General features: G+C 40.4%; 1 protein-coding gene across 1 annotated transcript in view; it reads right to left on the reverse strand.

Annotated features, from left to right (window-relative positions):
* FERMT2 (FERM domain containing kindlin 2) overlaps window positions 1-18,216 on the reverse strand; it is an 85,853-nt gene extending 67,637 nt beyond the window's left edge. The window contains exon 1 of the mRNA XM_042470031.1: window positions 17,992-18,216. The gene's annotated coding sequence lies outside the window, so the exon portion shown is untranslated. The remainder of the gene's footprint in view (window positions 1-17,991) is intronic.
* Window positions 18,217-18,550: the final 334 nt, after the last annotated feature.

Below are 18,550 nucleotides of genomic sequence, written 5' to 3' on the forward strand. Positions count from 1 at the left end.
ACACTGGCCATTAACTTTCAAGTTATTGAGCTTCTAGAAGTCTATTACAAGAGAGAAACAGAAAGGGAAGGAAGGAAGGAAGGAAGGAAGGAAGGAAGGAAGGAAGGAAGGAAGGAAGGAAGGAAGGAAACTAGGGGAGAGTTCACTGTCATATTTTGGATCCTGAGTTTAGATTTGCTCCACATCTTAGCTAACACTGAATATTAGACTCAAAAGGAGTTAGTACCATTAGAACTCTGTTCAAAATGTGCCATTTTCAGAAGCAAGCCATCTCCTTCTGTTCTGGCTTACTGGCATTCTCTCTGGGAACAAGGGACCTATTGACGTATTTTTAGCCATGACTAATGAAAGTTACTTAGTCCTCACTAATTATGGCAAGGGCATGCAAATGTGACCTACTATGCCAATAACTTTAATCTTTTATCTGATCTGTGGAGCATTTGGAAACAAAGACAACCAACGGATCATGACTTTTGTGTCTGCAGACAGTAGATAGGAAGAAATAGAATTGTTTTAAGGTGAGCACTCCAAGGATTATCAGAGCCACAAAAGTCTTTAAAAAGCAAACTCTCTCTCTCTGGCTTTTCTTCGCGAACGAAGATTCAGGAAGGACTCATCCCGCACTTTCTACAAGCGCGTTGATGACTAAAAAGGCCGATCCAAGATAAATTTACAGCGCTTTATAAATAAAGGTTAATAATAATAATAATAATAATAATAATAATAAACAGGTCCGGTTGCAGAAAGCACAGCAGAATGTCTCCTTGGGTGATATTTCCAAGTTGTGATTCCTTCTGTGTTGTTGTTTCTCTTTGAGACTCGTTCGGAGTGAGTTTTTGAAAAAGGCTGCAGCATAGTGGATAGTACGTCTTTACACCTGCTGTTTCCTCCCTCGCCTATCGCTACAGGGCTTTTTCAGAGATTGGATGTATCCTTCGAGCCTGTGCAATGGATTTTTCTGGTGGAGCGCAGTGTGCACAGAACTGGCCTCACCCTTTAAACCAGAGGTTCGTCTGCTGAGGCCTTGACAAGCATGGACAATGGCAGCGAGGTCCTCGGTTTGTAGGTTTGATTAGAGTATCCTTCTCTTAGATGGTTGACCTTATGGGGTTAGACGAGCACCATTTGCCCGGGTTTGGGATTAGAATTTTCCTTCTCCTAGGAAGCATTACAGGAACAATCCCATTGTGAGCAAGAAATACCCCAATTTACAGTAGAAGTCGTTTCATAGCTGGATTTCCATTTGTTGTGCCCTGATTCATGGTGTGATTTAAAAAGTAATAGCATGCATAGGGAAAACAGACACACAAGATACCTTTGCAAAGCTCCACATGGGCACAGCCCATGTGAAACAGGTCTGTTCCTATTCCCTATGTGTGCAGAGACAACATCTCACCACAATGAGCATTCTAGCCTGCCAACACAAGAATGTATGAGGACACAGAACACATCAAAATTCAGTGTTGTTCACCTCAAATCCAACTTGGTAGCAAGAGCTACACATATTTTTGTTGTTAGCTGAGCTGGAGTCTGCAATGATGCACAGCAATCCTGTGGATAAGGTATCTCCAAGAATCCCTGTCCTTAACCTCTCGGCTCAGGTCCTTCAGGATCATGCTGTGTCCTCCCAAATAGAGCCTATCCGTCTAGCATGCAGTTTTCCTCTTTTCTTGCTGCCTTCCACCTTTCCTAGCACCATTAACCTTTTCTAATGATTCATTTTTCCTCATGATGTGGCCAAAACACAAAAACTCAAGGAAAGCTGATCCTACTACTGTAATCCTCACAGCAAGTGGTGAATCTTCTCCAGCATCAGATGAACCCCAAATGACAAAGATCTCCTCCAGAGAAGAGTTTGGTCATCTTGGCTTCCAGAGAGAGTTCAGACTTGATCTTTTCTAGAACTCGTTTCTTTGTTTTCTTGGCTGTCCATGGTATCTCTAGTACTCTTCTCCAGAACCGTATTTCAAATAAATTGGTTTTCTTCCAATCAGCTTTTTTCACTGTCCAGTTCTTGCATCTATACATGCTGATAGGAAATTCTACGACTTGGACAATCCTCACTTCAACCTTCATAGTTATGTTCTCACATTTAATGATCTTGTCCAGTTTTTTGATAGCAGGCCTCCCCAGTCCTAGTTGTCTATAGTATCATTGAAATTAGATATTAAAATATCTGGACATTTGGAGTTTCTCTCCCCACTTTTCCATAACAGTAAGGCTCAGCCAGTCATCCAATCAAGTTGAATCTTCAGGAAAAAATTCAGAAAGGTTCCTTGACTCCTGCAATTTTACACTTCTCTCCTCTAGGCCTTCACATTTCTAGCCTGAGACAGGGAACACCCGTTGCAGTCTTACCCCACTCTTCATCAGCGTTGCCTTTAACAATATTTCAAAATATTTCGCAGTAAAAACCTGGCAGACACTTGTGCTATAACCAAGACAGAAGTTGGCCAGTTTACGAACGCCTGCAAAGTTTACCATATTTTCCTCTTTCTTCAATGTGTCATTAAAATATTTTAAATTTGAAAGATTTCACAAATATAACCTCTGTTTCAAATTATCTCTTAGGTAGTTTCATAATATCCTTCCCTCAAGCAGAAAGTATAAATGGCTTCAGGATTGTTCCAGTCTGCTTCCCCCGTTCCCCTTTTAAATCGATCAAAATAAAGGCTAATTTGTCACCTAACATTTGTAGCCATGAACACAAAGCAGCTCCTTAAAGTGTTTTTCTGGCAGCCACAGGGATGGAAATTTTAGATAGATCTCTAAGTGCTAGAAGACATTCTGTCCTGAATGAGTCCTTCTTTAAAAACTAAAAAAGCAGGCAAAATAGACATATAGACTAAATGACAGCACCCTTTGCAGAAGATTTCCATATCACAACCTAACTTTGTTTCAGTGTTCTCCACAATACATCAAGGGAATATCCAATTCTTCTTAAATTTAAGAAGCAGCACATCTTTGGAAAGGACACACATATTACTTGACTATAAGCTTTATCGCATTACTAAACAAACCCGGCAGGCAAATGAAAAGATTCGGGGCTTTTTCTCCTTCAGCATATCGTCGTTCTCTTCCAGTTGTAAAACCACAGGAGAGGGTCATAAAAGTGTGGTGAAAGGATCCCTTTTGCTTAGCTGAAACAATCCTTTTGACAAATGCCGCTTTTACAATGCTTTCCCACACTTTTACAACCTGAAGAGAACAAGTCATGCAAAGGAAGAAAAAAAACAACCCATCTTTTTGTTTGCCTGCCAATTTTGTTTAATAATATGCTAAAGCTGTATCCATGATGCAACTAACTTTACCTTCACTGAGCACAGTTATCACATCTGTATGAAAGATACCAACATACCAGCCTCTGCAAAGGCTAGTTTGTTTAAGAAGCCACACATTGCCCTTAATTTAATTTAGCAAAGATTATCATAGCAATCATTGTCACCACCATCACATCTGCTGTCATAATTGTTGTGGCTGCTGCTGTATTTGGGTGCTTCAATATTGTTTTACTCATCTCAACTTAGGCTATAGATAGTTGACTTGCTCATGGCAAGCCAACTATTTCTGTATTTGCCCATGCTTTTGAAACTTGATCTCCCATGTCTGAACCAAGTATTCCATTATTCGTATTGTAGACATACTCCAAAAATACAGAGACACTCCCTTCTCCAAAGCAGAAAAACTGTGCACACATTTTTGACTAAGACCTGAAAAAAAATTATATGAATGACTCAAACCATCTCACCATATTGTTTTGCTGCTGTCATTTAAGTGTGTCATGAAGGGGGCCTGCATACATTTATTTCAGAAGGCAGCTGACTGACAACAAATTATAGGGCAGAGACCTCCCAGACAAAGAAAGCAATAATCTTTGCAGTGAGTGGCTCCAGTAATGAAAACCCCTGTTCTCCAGCAAGGACTGTTGCTTCAATGACCTGCTAATCAAGAAGCCATAGTGGGACATTTTCATATAGTGTCTGGTATACATAAAAGAATGACCCAGAGGGGCGTAGTGGTTTGAGTGTTGGACTATGACTCTGGAGACCATGTTTCGATTCCCAGCTTGGTCATGAAACCTGTTGGGTGACCTTGGGGCAAGCCTCACTCTCTCAGCCTCAGAGGAAGTCGATGGAAAGCCTCCTCTGAACAAATCTTGCCAAGAAAACCCCATGATAGGTTTGCCTTAGGGCCGCCATATGTCAGAAACGACTTGAAGGCACATAACAACAACAATGCATAAGAGAGTCAGTGTGGTATAATGGGTTTGAGAGCTGAACTAGGACTCTGGGAGAGCTGCAATCAAATCACCACTCTGATTTCCCTCTCTGGATTTCCTTGAACAAGCCACAATCTTTCAGCCTCAGAGGAAGGCCATGGCAAGCCCCCTCAGAACAAATCTTGCCAAAAGACTCCATGATACCTTGTTCGCATCAGCAGGGAAAAAAATGGAAAGGAGAATATGCTATATGCCCCTGATATATGTAATTTGTATTGTTTATTCCCATGTAGTGATGCTTTTAATCTTATACTGTAATGTTTTTAACTTTGTATTTTACTGTTTTAATCCTCTGTAAGCCTCCTTGATCATACCTATAGAAAGGCGGGGTATAAATAAAATTATTATTATTATTATTATTATTATTATTATTATTATTATATACTCAACTGTAAGTTGACTGCATGTTTTGTGGACAAAGTGATAGATAAATGGAGTCTATAATTTAGGGGCACTTAGCAAAGGATATACATGATGAAACAAAAGGGAAAACTTCCAAAACTCCAGCAGGCATAACTGTTTGTGCTCACCCTAAAGGCAGGATGGATGAGAGAACAGAGGAGGGGGCAGTGATTCCAGGACAGATTATGTTCTTGCCTTTCACCAGGGGATAGTTTATTTTTTAGGTAAGAACTAAAAATACAGGACCTACATAGGCCCATGGATAAGTCGACTCAGGTTTTTTGGGTCAATTTTTCAAACTAAAATTTCTAGATTTATACACAAGTACATATAGCAGGTCCAAACTACTGTATTTTCTGGCGTATAAGACTACTTTTTAGCCCAGGAAAATTTTCTCAAAAGTCGGGGGTCGTCTTATACGCTGGGTGTTGTCTTATTGGGCTGAAACTTCTGAGACGGACTGGAAAATCTGCGGTCACTGCATATGGTGGGGGGAGCTCAAAAATGGCAGCAGCTGCATACCCTCCGTATGTGGTGACCATATGAAAGTAGCAAGGGCGGTGCTGTACAAGTATGGTAGAAGAAAATCTTGGAGACAGGGAGGGCTGGGCAGGCAGGGAGAGCTGACCAATCCAAGCAGGCTTTGTATACAACAGGTTTTCCTGCTAAGTACCTGCATGTCATAAGCATTTGAATTAAAATTACCATATTGAAATCAAATCTGATGTTTTTAAAAATTTTATTTGATGTGCGCTGGAAGAGGGGTAGTCTTATACAGCAAGTATATACCAAACTCTATATTTTAATTGGAAAAGTTGGGGGTCGTCTTATACGCCCAGTCGTCTTATATGCCGGAAAATACGGTATATACAGTCAGTCCTCTTTTTGCCATTTTATTCAAGGGACACAATTTTATTATGAAATGGTATTTAATGGGAATTGAGCATCCACAGATTTTGTTATCCATGGGGGGTGGGGGTGGGGGGCTAGAACCAAAGCCCAGTGGATGCCAAGGGCCCACTGTATATGAATTTGTCAGAATCCCTTGCTTCTTAAGGCAAAGACTTCTTTGCTTAAGCAGACTTTGAATATGTAATCCCTCCCAGGGAGGCTTTCTTATTGGGGTGTCGCCTTTATTTTTAAAAAACTTTTGTGTGCCTTTTAAATAACTTTATATAGTTTTAATGTGATGATCTGAATTGTTTTAACATTTTAGTACTAGGTTTTTATTGATTCCTTTGGTAAGACAATCTCTGCTCCAGAAGAAAGGGGGGCATATACAGTAAATGAAATAAATAAATAACAAATACACTTTATTCACTGTCAGGTGTTTTTTTTAGCAAGAGTCCCACAAAGATCAAGGGCTATGCCATAATCTTAGATCAAAGAGGTGAGGTAAGGTTGCTTGCTCAAATATTCTGGTATAAACAACTCTGAAGTGTTGAAGATTTAAGTTGTAAACAGAAGTCTATTAATACTCATGCTATGCAAGAGCATGTATCTCAAAAATTTGGGTATTTCAGTTTCAAACTATGCTAGTCCAGAAGCTGGTTCTTAAAGATCCAACAACGGAGTTCCCACAACTTCCCTGAGAAACTGGTTCTAGTACCAGATTATATTTATAGTAAGAAGACAATGTTAGAAGATTTGGGGAGGTACCATTATTACATATTTACTTGTGTCATCTGTTGTGTAACAATCTGACCATCGCATAATGTCAGGGGAAACTTATTCTCCACCAATGTGTCAGGTGAAACTGTGGTCTTCACAAAAATCAAGAGGAATAAAGTATGCACCTCAATTTTGGATATAAATACTTTTTAAAAAAAACACAGCACATTTATGATTAAGGCCATTTTTATAAGAATTCTACCCAATTTTATGTTGCCATTTACACTTGCAGTACATAATGCTTATTTTTCCTTTTTCATTCAGAGAAGAGTTATGTTTGCTTGTTCTGCTCTTGATGAAAGCCTTGGAAAATGAATAATCCCTATATTTTACTTTTAAACAAGCACAGTCTTCCTAAATTTGGTACCCTCCAGATGTAACACAATAAAACTGTTACTGATAGCTGACAAAAATAGGAGTTGCCCATCTGTAGGGCATCAGAGGGGACAGCTAGGGCAAAGAGCAACAAGAAGACATTGCTCTATAGTACCCTTTATGTCAGGGGTGTGAAACTGTGGAAAACTAGGGGCTACATTAGCTCCTAGAAGACCTTGGAGGACTTCAACTGCTTCTGCCAAGAAAGAAATGCCCCCAAACATCTCCTGGGCGTATGGAGATTATCCGTTTCCAAAAAAAGGCTTCTCCTGTGCTGAAATTGGCCTGGGTCCCTGCAAAATGAGGTGGAAATGCACCTCATGCCTCCTAGTATACATTTTGGAGCATTTGAGGGCTTTTTCAAAACATGGTTGAAATGCCCTTCATACCCCCAACAGTACATTTGAGGGAATTCTTGAGCAAAACAGATTTTTTGGCAATTATTTTTGTACCCTTGTGGGCCTGGGGGCTATAAAAACAACCCTGGGGCCCCACATATGGCCTACAGGCCACACCTTGGCCACCCCTGATCTATGCCAACTAAAGAAAAAGTCAGTTCAAATCATTTCATCGCATCAGGGAGGTGCAATCCAGATGTAATTCCCATCAACTCTAGCCAACAAAACCAATGGTGTGGAAAGGGGTGAGTTGCATCCCAGTGTTATTTTGCCTAGCACTATTCTAGCTGATGGGTATCACAAGACTTCCATCGTGGCGCGGCCTCTGTCCAAATAAACCCAATGATTTGGCTATGGCCTGTTGGACTACTGAGGAGTAAAGAGTTCTCTTGCACCCAGTGACCTGATAGTTATATATTGTCAGGTATTTTGCTACTTTCCTTAAAAGGAAACGTTAAAACGGTTTTCTCCTTCTGCCCCATACTCAATTAATAAGTGAACAAAGCAGTTAACTCTCAAAATGCTCAGGTTCCAGAGCCTTGCTAATAAAAACACAGCGACCAATGGCTTTTGTCTAGAGTACACTATATGAACAGGGGTACTACAGCTTTCAGCTTTCATTGACTAACAAAGCAATCAGTGTTCTGGTGGATGAGCCTTCTGTGTTACAAGGGATACGCAGTCTAACAGCTATATTGAAACTGCCACACTCTGCCCTTCAGGAAACACTCGAAGGCTGTGACTGCAGAGCTTTACAACATGCTCATTTATAGGCGGCTAGAAGGAAAAGTATTTTTGCTCCACCGCAAAGAGGAGGGTGAGCAGTATATTGGCAGAGCTCAGTCTGCTTTGTAGTCCTTAAATATATTGTCAGAGGGGATTACGGGTATATTTTAAAGTTTTGAATGAGATCATTGATCTGCTTTGCATACTTGCATACACTGATGTTAAAGCTTCCAGATATCTGCATAAACACAGTATGTGGCTTGTTAACATTAGATCTCATTGGTTAAAATCCACATATTTTCTCAGTTTCAGAAGAAAACTTTACAGTACTGTATAACTCAATTGATGAAGTAGATGTGTTTCTGGTCAATAATTCTGTAACAGAAGATGGGATATCAAAGGCTGAAATAAAATCAAAAGAATATGGACAGATTCCAACATTCCCAAAAAGAGCTGTTCAACGTATTTCAGCAAATTTACTAATCAAAGCAAGCAATATGCACCCATAAAATCAAACAACCAACTTGGGTAGGCTTTGGCTAAGTACACATAAACATTATGAACCTTCTAGAAATCACTTGAAAGAGATAAGTCTTTGAAAATGCATCCACTGACGTTTTCTTTCACCAGCCTCCACTGTGCTTATGATACCATTCTGATGACCAAATTTATAGATCTAGGCTTCTTTATAAATCTATGCTCTTTTAACATACTGAAGGAGGTATGCTTTAACTAGCCCCTAGAATTTTATTTAAAAACAAAACAAAACAAAACCAGTTCCAGTTAGATACAGAGAAGACAGAGAGATAAAAAAGCATTTGTTTATAAAAAGGAACTTTATGTTAGAGGTTTGTTATCTGAGGTATAACTGTATGTTGCACTGGCAGTTTTTCTATATAGGAAAAATTCTTGGGTGGCAAAACTTGACTTTCCAGGATTTGAGGTTTATTTTACCTGTACTGCAGCAGAACACAAATTAGGAAACTGATAAATAGACAGCTCAAGGGTACAACATAATGCAAGTAATTAATATCAAAGTGTTTCCAGCAGTCACATACATGACATTTCACAGAGAGACCTGCCTCCAGTATTTCATCCTGCAGCCATTATTTCACTTCCAATGCTATCTGAAATTATTAGCATACCTATGAGTACAGCTGAAGGCAGTGGAAAATAATGAAATTAATCATGAATTTTAAAACCCACTGCGAAGGCCATTTTATGTGGGCATGGTCAAGATGTTACTCTCAGATACAGTTGTAGAACTCACACAGTATCACATTTCCACCATTATCCTACATTCTCTGCAGTGCCAGAACAGCCAGTGTAGCTAGGGTTGCCATAAGCGAAGACCTCCAAACCGGGACAAATGTAGGACAACATATCAAAATGTAGGACTTATTTAAAGTCCTACATTTTGATATGCAGGCCTCGCTGGGGCCCAGGAGGGAGCGTCCCCGCAGCCGGAGCTCCAACCGCGGAGACCCCTCCCAGGCCTCAGCGAGGCCTTGGAGGACCCCGCGGCCGGAGCTCGGACCGTGGAGTCACCTCCAAGGCCTTGCCGGGGCCTGAGAGGGAGCATCTCCGCGGCCGGAGCTCAGACCGTGGAGAGCCCTCCCAGGCTTCAGCGAGGCCTTGGGAGGACCCCGCGGCCACAAAGAAGGCCGCGCGGGGGGGCCGGAGGTGGCCACGGGAGGGGTAGTCCAGGTTTTGGCGCAAAACCGGACCGGGCCGGCACTGCCAAAAGCGGGATTGCCCTGCCTACAGGCGGGATATGGCATCCCTAAGTGTAGCAAAGTAGTTAGGAGTACTGGCCTGGGACTTTGGCAATCCATATTCTAGTTCTGACTGAAATGGTGAAACCCATCAGGTGATTGTGTGTCAATTACAACTGGCCCTCCACATTTGTGGCTTTGATTATTTGTGGTTTTGATTACTATAGCAATAGAGGCTTCATTTATATACCACTTCATACAGCAGTGAGCAGTCTCTACAACTCTAAGCTAATTGACGCCATCAAGCTGGGTACACATTTTAGCGACCTACTGAAGGATGCAGGGCTGAGTTGACCCTGAGCCCCTGGCTGGGACTGGATTCACAACCTCGTGGTTTGTGAGTGAGTGGCTGCAGTACAGGCATTTAACCACTGCACCATCAGGGCTCCTTAATATGTTCTCTCTAGGAATCTCTAAGTCCTCCAGCACAACTCTGCCAGGTTACAAGCTATGGGATGGCCGTGGTGGTGCATGCGCACCAAGAGAGGCTGTTTCAAAGTGATAAGAATGCCTTCATGATGGTATGTGCCTCTCCCTCCCTTTCTGTTCTTCTGTATGCTGCACTAAAATCCCAACAATGCATGACATTGGCAGCTGTTGTCAGCATTGTAGCGCTGAACACCCCCCCTCCACTTTTCCAAAGCCAGTTATCTATTCTAGTGAAGGACAGAAACACATTCTTTTCTTTGTGCTATGAAAAAGTCTGCAATGGCATTCATGCCAAAGACAAGCAGGCTAACATCCTATTTTTACTCTGTGGGCTCCACAAAGCAATGAAGTCGCGCAACTCTCACTACTATCTAAGAATAAACATCCTTTCTCCCAGAGCAAAAGAGGAAACTGTGGCTCAGACTGCTGTCTTGCGAATGATTACTGTACGGTACTTTCACAAAAATGAGTGTGAGACGAAGATTTCAAGGTTTCTTTTAATGTGGGCAAGAAAGTTTTGGTGGTCAGATTTGTCAGAAAAGAAGACTTCAGAGAGGCATTTCCCTGTCCGATTAGGGTTCTGGAATACAGGGATCACAGGTAGGAGAGAGATGAAAGTGAGGAAGGATACATACAGTTGCGTATTTGCCCCCAGTGGTTTAGTTGAAGGATTTATTTGAAACACATAGAATCACACAATCATAGAACTGGAAGAGACAATAAGGGCTATCCAGTCCAACCTCCTGCCATGCAGGAATTCACAATCAAAGCACCCCCTTCAGCCTCTTTAAAAATCTCCAAAAGAGGAGACTCCACCACTCTCTGAGGAAGCATGTTCCACTGTCAAACAGCTCTTACTGTCAGGAAGTTCTTGTTAATGTTGAGGTGGAATCTCTTTTCCCATAGCATCCATTGTTCTAGTCTCTATAGGAACAGAAGACAAGCTTGTTGCATCCTCTAAATGACATCTCTTCAAATACTTAAACAGGGCTATCATATTGCCTCTTAACCATCTCTTTTCCAGAGATGGTTAAAACATATCCAACTCCCTAAGTCTCTCCTAAGGCATGGTTTCCAGACCACAGATTTTTATCATTCAATCTTACAATCATAAACCCTAACATAAAGAGAGGTGGCGAATATTTGCTGCAGTGCTTAGAAATACGTATCAACCTGGGAAACATTTAAGCCCATAAACTCATTATGAATTCAGCTTTGAGAATGGAGGTCTGGAACGTATTTCTGTTTTGTTTCCATCCCAGAGCAACCCAAAAAAAAAAAAAAAAAAGGGGGGGGGGAATGCTGAATGCCAAACACTATACCACAAATACTAGTAAATGCAATTGAAGGGTTAAATTACAGTGAAAATAAGTGGCAATACTAAGCACTATGTACAGTGAGAAAGCTATCACTTTCTACTTTTAATTCCAATTTAGGTTTTCTATTCTTCTTCTACTTAAGGGGTGGGAGGAGGAGGAAGATCCTATCTTGTGAAGTGTGTGGGAACTGGGCCAACACGTTGTGAGATGTTTTAATCCCAGTGGGAAACTACTAGCTAGTATTTCCTGCAGTTCTTTTCTAGAAAGGAGCATGCTGAGCTAATACAAGAGAGGTAAGGCAGGGGAGGGGGTGACACCATTTTTGGAAGAAGGAAAGACATCTGGAAAAACCATCTCAAAAGTTCTGCAAAGCTATACATCAGGATCCATGAATCAACTTTCACTTATGGGAGAGCTACTGTGGTGAAGGCACATAACTTCTCAGGCTATATAATTATTCTTTCCCATATGCCAGGGATTGGCACCAAATCTGTGCCCATGGCTAGGACCGTTTCTTCCTTCCTCATGGACCCTCAAAAATCCACAGACCACCACACTGTTCTAGCAGATAAGGGGCTAAGCTCTGAAATCAGAAGCCAATATAGCCAACAATGGGGTATGAAACCCCCCCCCCAATTTCCTTTTCCTCAAAGGCAATTATTCAGGCCAGTTCCCTAAAAAAAAATCATGGAACTGATTTGTCTCCTCTGATTTTTTTTTTTTTTTTTTTTTTTTTTTTTTTTTAAAACAAGAGCAAGAATCACACAGACCTCCTGGTGTGGTTTGACTGCAAAACCCATTAGCCCTAGCCGATATGGCCAATAACAGGGGTAGGCAACCTGCGGCCTGTGGGCCGGATGCGGCCCGGCAAGGCCTTGGGACCGGCCCCAGCCCAGTCCTGCCGCCGATTGCCACTGGGGCCTTTGGGGGGCAATTGTCTATAGAAGCCTCAGAAACATGCATTTATATTAACATTTTTTTAAAAATCAGCAAATTTTTTCGCACGTCCTCCATTTTTTTAAAAAAAGTGTCTTCCATTTGAAAATTTTGTCCTACATTTGTCCTGGTTTATTTATATATTTAATTTTTAAAAAATTATTTAATTATTTATTTTTTGGGTTAGGCCCCCCAGTTGTCTGAGGGACAGCAACCTGGCCCCCGGCTCAAAAAGGTTGCCTACCCCTGGCCAATAATAAGGAACAATCTAACCACATCTGGAGGACCCCAAGGTTTCCCATCCCTGCTTTAAGGGTGCATAATGTATTTTCCAAATAGTTCCCCCCCTCGACAAAATAAATTCCTACACCAGATGAGACATAAAAACAAAGTTACTAAACAAACTTTATAGAACAGTATGTAGCAGGAGGACCTGAGCAATACTCCTATCGCCGCAGCCTTTCACTAAACTGTTTTTAAAATTTTATAATTTTATTTCCTATTTTAAACATGTACAATCCATCACATTTTCCTTATAGATATATATGTATATATTCTTACATTCTAATACATTAAATCTAAATATATTTTATATACCACCTCAGTGTTCCCTTCCCCGGAGCCATTACCATCATTGTATTCCATCCAAATTTTCAATTCAAGCCATTTCTAGGAGATAATACCCAAGAAATATAATCTCTTGAGCTACTTGCTACTTTTCTTGCCAAATCGTAAGAATTTCAAAGCCTACTTTCACCTAACATCTTTCTTGCCAATATTCTTGCTGCTGCATCCCTATGTATCATGCAGATACATGCGTGTGAATATCTATTGCAGACACCTTGAGCTCATTTCAACATCTCACTTGCTTGTTATGACCTTTGTCCTCGACCGGAACAGCCTCAGAGGCAGGGCTGGAAAAGTATTTGATTTAAACAGCTGGAAAACTATTTCTGATTTAAGCAGCAACATCAAATTTCTACACTTGGGACTTTCTCACGTCCTTCCTCAAGGCAATGTTTCAGAACCGTCACCAAAGCCTACTGATATCATCACATGTGGGGGCGTGCATGGCTGCCCCTGTGGATGGGGATGAAAATGGGAGAGAACAAAGATCCCAAAATATGCACAGATGATGACTTTTCCCACCTCTTCTCCTGTTAAATATGTATTGAACTGTTAAACAAGATTTCTTTGAGACAGGGGTGCCATCTACATGCTGATAAACTGGTATACAGCGGTCCCTCCAGATTTGCTGGGATGAAGGATCCCAATGAATGTGATAAAACTACAAACAGAAAAACACTATTCTTTTTACCTGAGAACACCTCTCTAGGAATCTTGAAGTTCTCCAGAGCAACTCTGTGGTCAACATCTGCCAGAGATTGATCACAGAATCATGCTGGAGGACCTACAAAGAAGTGTCTTCTCTATGAACTCCTAGGTTCTCCAACACAACTCTATGGTCCAGAGTTGCGCTGGAGGACCTAGAGATTCCTAGAGAGAACATATTGATCAAAACCGCAAATAATCAAACACGCAAAACTCAAAGCTGCAACTGTGGAGGGCCAACTCTACTTCCTCTCTCCCTGATAATTTCAGGTTTTCCAGCCAGTCAAGTCAATGGATGCTATCCCATCAGTGCTCTGAAGTCTGCACTGGCTGCTTGTTCTCTTCACACAGTTATTCAATGCACTGCTTTTAACAGATAAGACCTCTGCTTTTAACAGATAAAAGCCCTATATTACCTTTTTTGTTATTTCATCTTTCAAGTTTAAAAACAAACCTTGCATGACGATTAAAATAATAGAAACATATACTGTATTGTGGAAATGATGAACACCAACAGAACAGCCCAAGGCAGCCACTCTCAAATCTAACTACTGATAAAAAGGAATAGTCAAGCAAACAGAACAACATTTTGCATGGCACTGAGACAAATTACACAGATGTGGCATCCACACTAAAGCCCTCTCCTCCGATACCTCACAAGACAGGGCATTAAGAGAGGGCCTCAGAAAATCACTTCAAAGTTCATAGCTTAAAGACAGTTTTCTGCAATGTGTTTGACTACAATCTCAGATCAATTGGCTACACCTTCTTAATGATACCAGTGGGGTTTGTTTGTTTATTTATTTATTTATTTATTTATTTATGGGATTTATATCCCGCCCTTTTCCCATAATGGGATTCAAGGCGGCACTGTGTCAAATTCAGAACACTAAAAGGGCAGAGGAAGAAGATCTCTTGACTACTCCCCACCACCTCCCTCCTTCTTCATTTATGCATTTTTCTTGCTAGAGAAAGTCTCTTCTGTCAAACCTGGAAGGCTGAATATCTGTCTGATTTGATTTGCAAGGTTTAGTTTTAATGTAAGAAGGAAGCAAAGATGCTGAAAAAGGCATTAACGAAATGCAGTTTCGTACTGTACTTTGCTTGTTTTTTGTCTGTATTATTTGACCCCAGATTCCAGGAAACAAAGGATAATCATTTAAAGTGTACTGAATAGAAAGTTAATGTTTGTTGTTGTTGTTAACTGCCTTTGAGTCGACCTTGACTCATGAGGACCCTGTGGATGAGACATCTCTAAGACCCCCTATTTCCACTGCTCTGCTCAGGTCCTGTAGGTTCAGGCTTGTGACCTCCCATTTGTCATGTGGCCTTCCTCTCTTTCTACTGCCTTTTACCTTTCCTAGCATTATTTTCTTTTCTAATCATGCCTTCTCATGATGTGGCCAAAGTACAACAGCCTCATTTTCATCATCTTGGTTTTAGGGAGAGTTCAGACTTGATCTACTCTAGGACACCCCCCTTTTTTTCTGGTGGTCTTTTTGGCCATCCATGTTATCCTCAGCATACTTCTCTAGCGCCACATCTCAAAGGAGTTGAATTTCTTTCTGTCCACTTGTTTCACTGTCCAACTCTCATTATCTGTACATGATGTTGGGGAATACCATGGCTTAGACGATTCTAACTTTAGTGTTCAGTTGTCTTTACTCTTTGGGATCTTGTCTAATTCTTTCATATTTCCCTTTCCCAGTCTTCTTATTTCTTGACCTCAGTCTCTGTTCTGATCAATATTTGATCCAGGGTATGGGATAATAATGTTATTTAACTTTTATTAAATTCTTTTTTAAAAAAAGAACTCAAAAGTCCAAAGAAGATTTCTAATTCAGAAATATCACTCTCATAGTGTAATGGTTTACTGACAGTGGATCATTTCCTGCCTCTTGATAAAATTAGGTCAGCCAAAAGTAATCCATTTTTATTTTAAAAGGTGAAAGATTTATTATGTCAAAGCTCAAGTTGCAGGTTCCGGTTGTAGGCTCCAATTTAGATTTCCTTTTAGAAGTGGCCTTGAGTAAAGAGGCTTGTGTAAAACGGACAGTCGTTATCAGAGGACACCAAGCACAGAAAGAGGTGGGGGGGGGGGGGGAAGGCTGCATTTGTTAAGACTATATCAGGATGTCTGGCTGAAAAATAGCAACATCCTAGAGTAAGTAGACGGACATTTCAAAATCTATTTCATTATACATTTAAACTCATCTGCAACCTTAAGTTCCAGACCAGAGCTTGGGAAGTTACTCTTTACTCTTTTAAAAGGGTAATCTATTCCCCTTCCCCACACCATTATGAAAGGATAATTTGTTGTGTTTCTTGTTGCTATGTGCCTTCAAGTTGCTTGTCTTCTTATGGCAATCCCATGAATTTCATAAGAGTTTTCTTAGGCAGGGAATACTCAAGAGATGGTTTTGACTGTTCCTTCCTCAGAAATATAGCATACAGCACCTACTATTCATTTGTAGTCTCTCCTCCAAGTACTAACCAAGACTGAGCCAACTTAGCTCCCAAAGTCAGACATGATCTGGTGCCTGTAGGGCATTTAGGCTGTCTGTTACACTTCAGCTATTACTTTGTTGTTGTTGTTAACTGCTTCCAAGTGGACCTTGACTCATGGTGACCATGTGAATGAGAGATCTCCAAAACATACTATCTTCAACAGGTGTGCTCAGGTCTTGCAGATTCAAGGTGCAGCTTCCTTAATTAAATCTATTCATCTGGTATCTTCCATGTATTGTTTCCAACATGTTTTTATTTCTATTTGGTTATGTAATGTGTTCTCATGCGGGTTGTAGAGCATCCCCACTCTTGATTTAAATTTCCCTTTGAGTCCTTGGATCTTGAGGAAGTGGTCTCTTGCTCTTCCTTTTTTGCCAGTCAATTAGGTACACCAGCTCAATTCTATGGGGATGATCTTCAGATTTTAGTTTGGTATGATGGTTGGTTTAGTTTTCTTCTTTATTCTCATTTTTGATATTACAGTTGGCCCTCTGTAGCCATGGATTCAACCATCCACAGTTTTAAAATATTCAAAAAATATAAATTCCAAAAAGCAAACCTTGATTTTATCATTTTATGTAAGAGACACCATTTTATTACTCTACTGTATTTAATGGACTTAAGCATCCACACATTTTGGTATCCACAGGAAATTCTGTAACCAAACCCCAGCGGATATCAAAGACCCACTTTAGTAGTTCATGGTCTATGCCACAATCTGCCTCTGGTCTTGTTTTTGCAGAGAGAATTGATCTTCTGCATCTTCTGCTTCCAATTATGTAGTCTATTTAATTCCTATATTGGCCATCAGGTGATGTCCATATTGTGTCCAACTGCTTCTTTGGTTGCCTTAAGAATGTGTTTGCAATGAACAAACTGTTGGCCTCACAAAATTCACCCAGCCGGTCTCCTACTTCATTTCTTGATCCTAGACCAAATTTTCCTACAATCATTGATTCTGCTATGTTTCCTATTGTTGCATTCCAATAATCTAAGATTAACAAGAACTCCTGTTTTGGTGTGTGATTAATTTCCTCCTAGACTACAGCAGAATCTTTCATTTCTTCTTTTTCCTATGCAGTTGGAGCATAAACATGGATTGTTGTATTGCTAGATTTCCCGCAAGTCTTATTGATCTTTTTATCTGAAGGGATCTGTCATTACTGCAAGTTTTAATATAAAACAGGGCAGGGCAGGGCAGGGACATTTAATGTCTATGAAAATATTTAAAGACTGTAACAAATATTAGTGACATCTGTGAAGTCAAGTGCGTTCACAGCTGCCATCAATAGTTTTTTGTCGGTTTTTCGAGCTATGTGGCTGTGTTCTAGAACTCTTTCTAAAACACGGCCACATATCCTGAAAAACCCACAGAAAACTTTAGTGACATCTGGTGATTGTCACGCTTTGTCATAATGGGACAAAACAAGTGCCCCAGATAAATTAAAAATACACTTTTGGGCATGCAAGCCAACTGACATACAACATATTATGAAAAGGGAAAGACTTCTGTGCCTAGAAGCAAAAAGCAAGAATAAGTGTAGAGACAGAATGTAGTAGCACTGTTATTTCATACACATTTCCACCAGTTGACAGGCAATTTGAGAGTTCCATCTACTGAAACCTATTTTCCACATTTTTGCAATTGCCCCTTGTGATACTAGACAGTTTAAGAAGTTAAATAATTATCCCGGAGAGAGACAAGTTAATATATCCTTGCTAAAAGGCTGATGATGCAAGTAACTTGAAAGGTTACAGAGCAAGTATCAAGAGCTACTGAAGCTGGCTGTTCTTATAAGAAAAGGCACAACTTGTCTCCTCTAAAAGCAATGGATACTCACTGAAGGTCTTGCAGATGTCGGACACTGCTTTGAAGACTCTGTCAGAGAAGTTGACTTTCACTTTCACATACTTCAGTTGGAAGCGGGGAGTCGGAGCAATTTGTGCTGAGGAGTGAACTGCAGCTTCGCATCAGCCTGTATTCCATACACCAAGGTCCAGTGAGTTTTGAGGAGCCAAGTTTCTTCTTCTTTCCCACCACAGGGCATGGTCAGACCAATCTTCTTAACATCTGGGAAAGCAATAATAAATATAGAAATGAAGGTGAAACATGGAAAAAAACTTTACACAGTTTTTTTCTTTAAAAAGCATCCAGAGGGTTTTTAAATATTTAACACAGAACTGGTCATCCATTATTATTTCTGTAAACTATAATCATAATTAAGTGATACCAGTATGACATTAAAAACATATTTCAAAACACTGATACAACAAGATGAAGAGGTATAAAACAGCAAAAAGAATGCACTTTAAAATGCCTGGGAAAACAAAATATTCTGAGATAGAACAGAAGGGAAATACAGCAGCCATATCTTTCAGGTGGGGGGGGGGGGTCAGAAA

The sequence above is a fragment of the Sceloporus undulatus genome, chromosome 1 (assembly GCF_019175285.1).
Source record: "Sceloporus undulatus isolate JIND9_A2432 ecotype Alabama chromosome 1, SceUnd_v1.1, whole genome shotgun sequence".
Lineage (NCBI taxonomy): Eukaryota > Metazoa > Chordata > Lepidosauria > Squamata > Phrynosomatidae > Sceloporus > Sceloporus undulatus.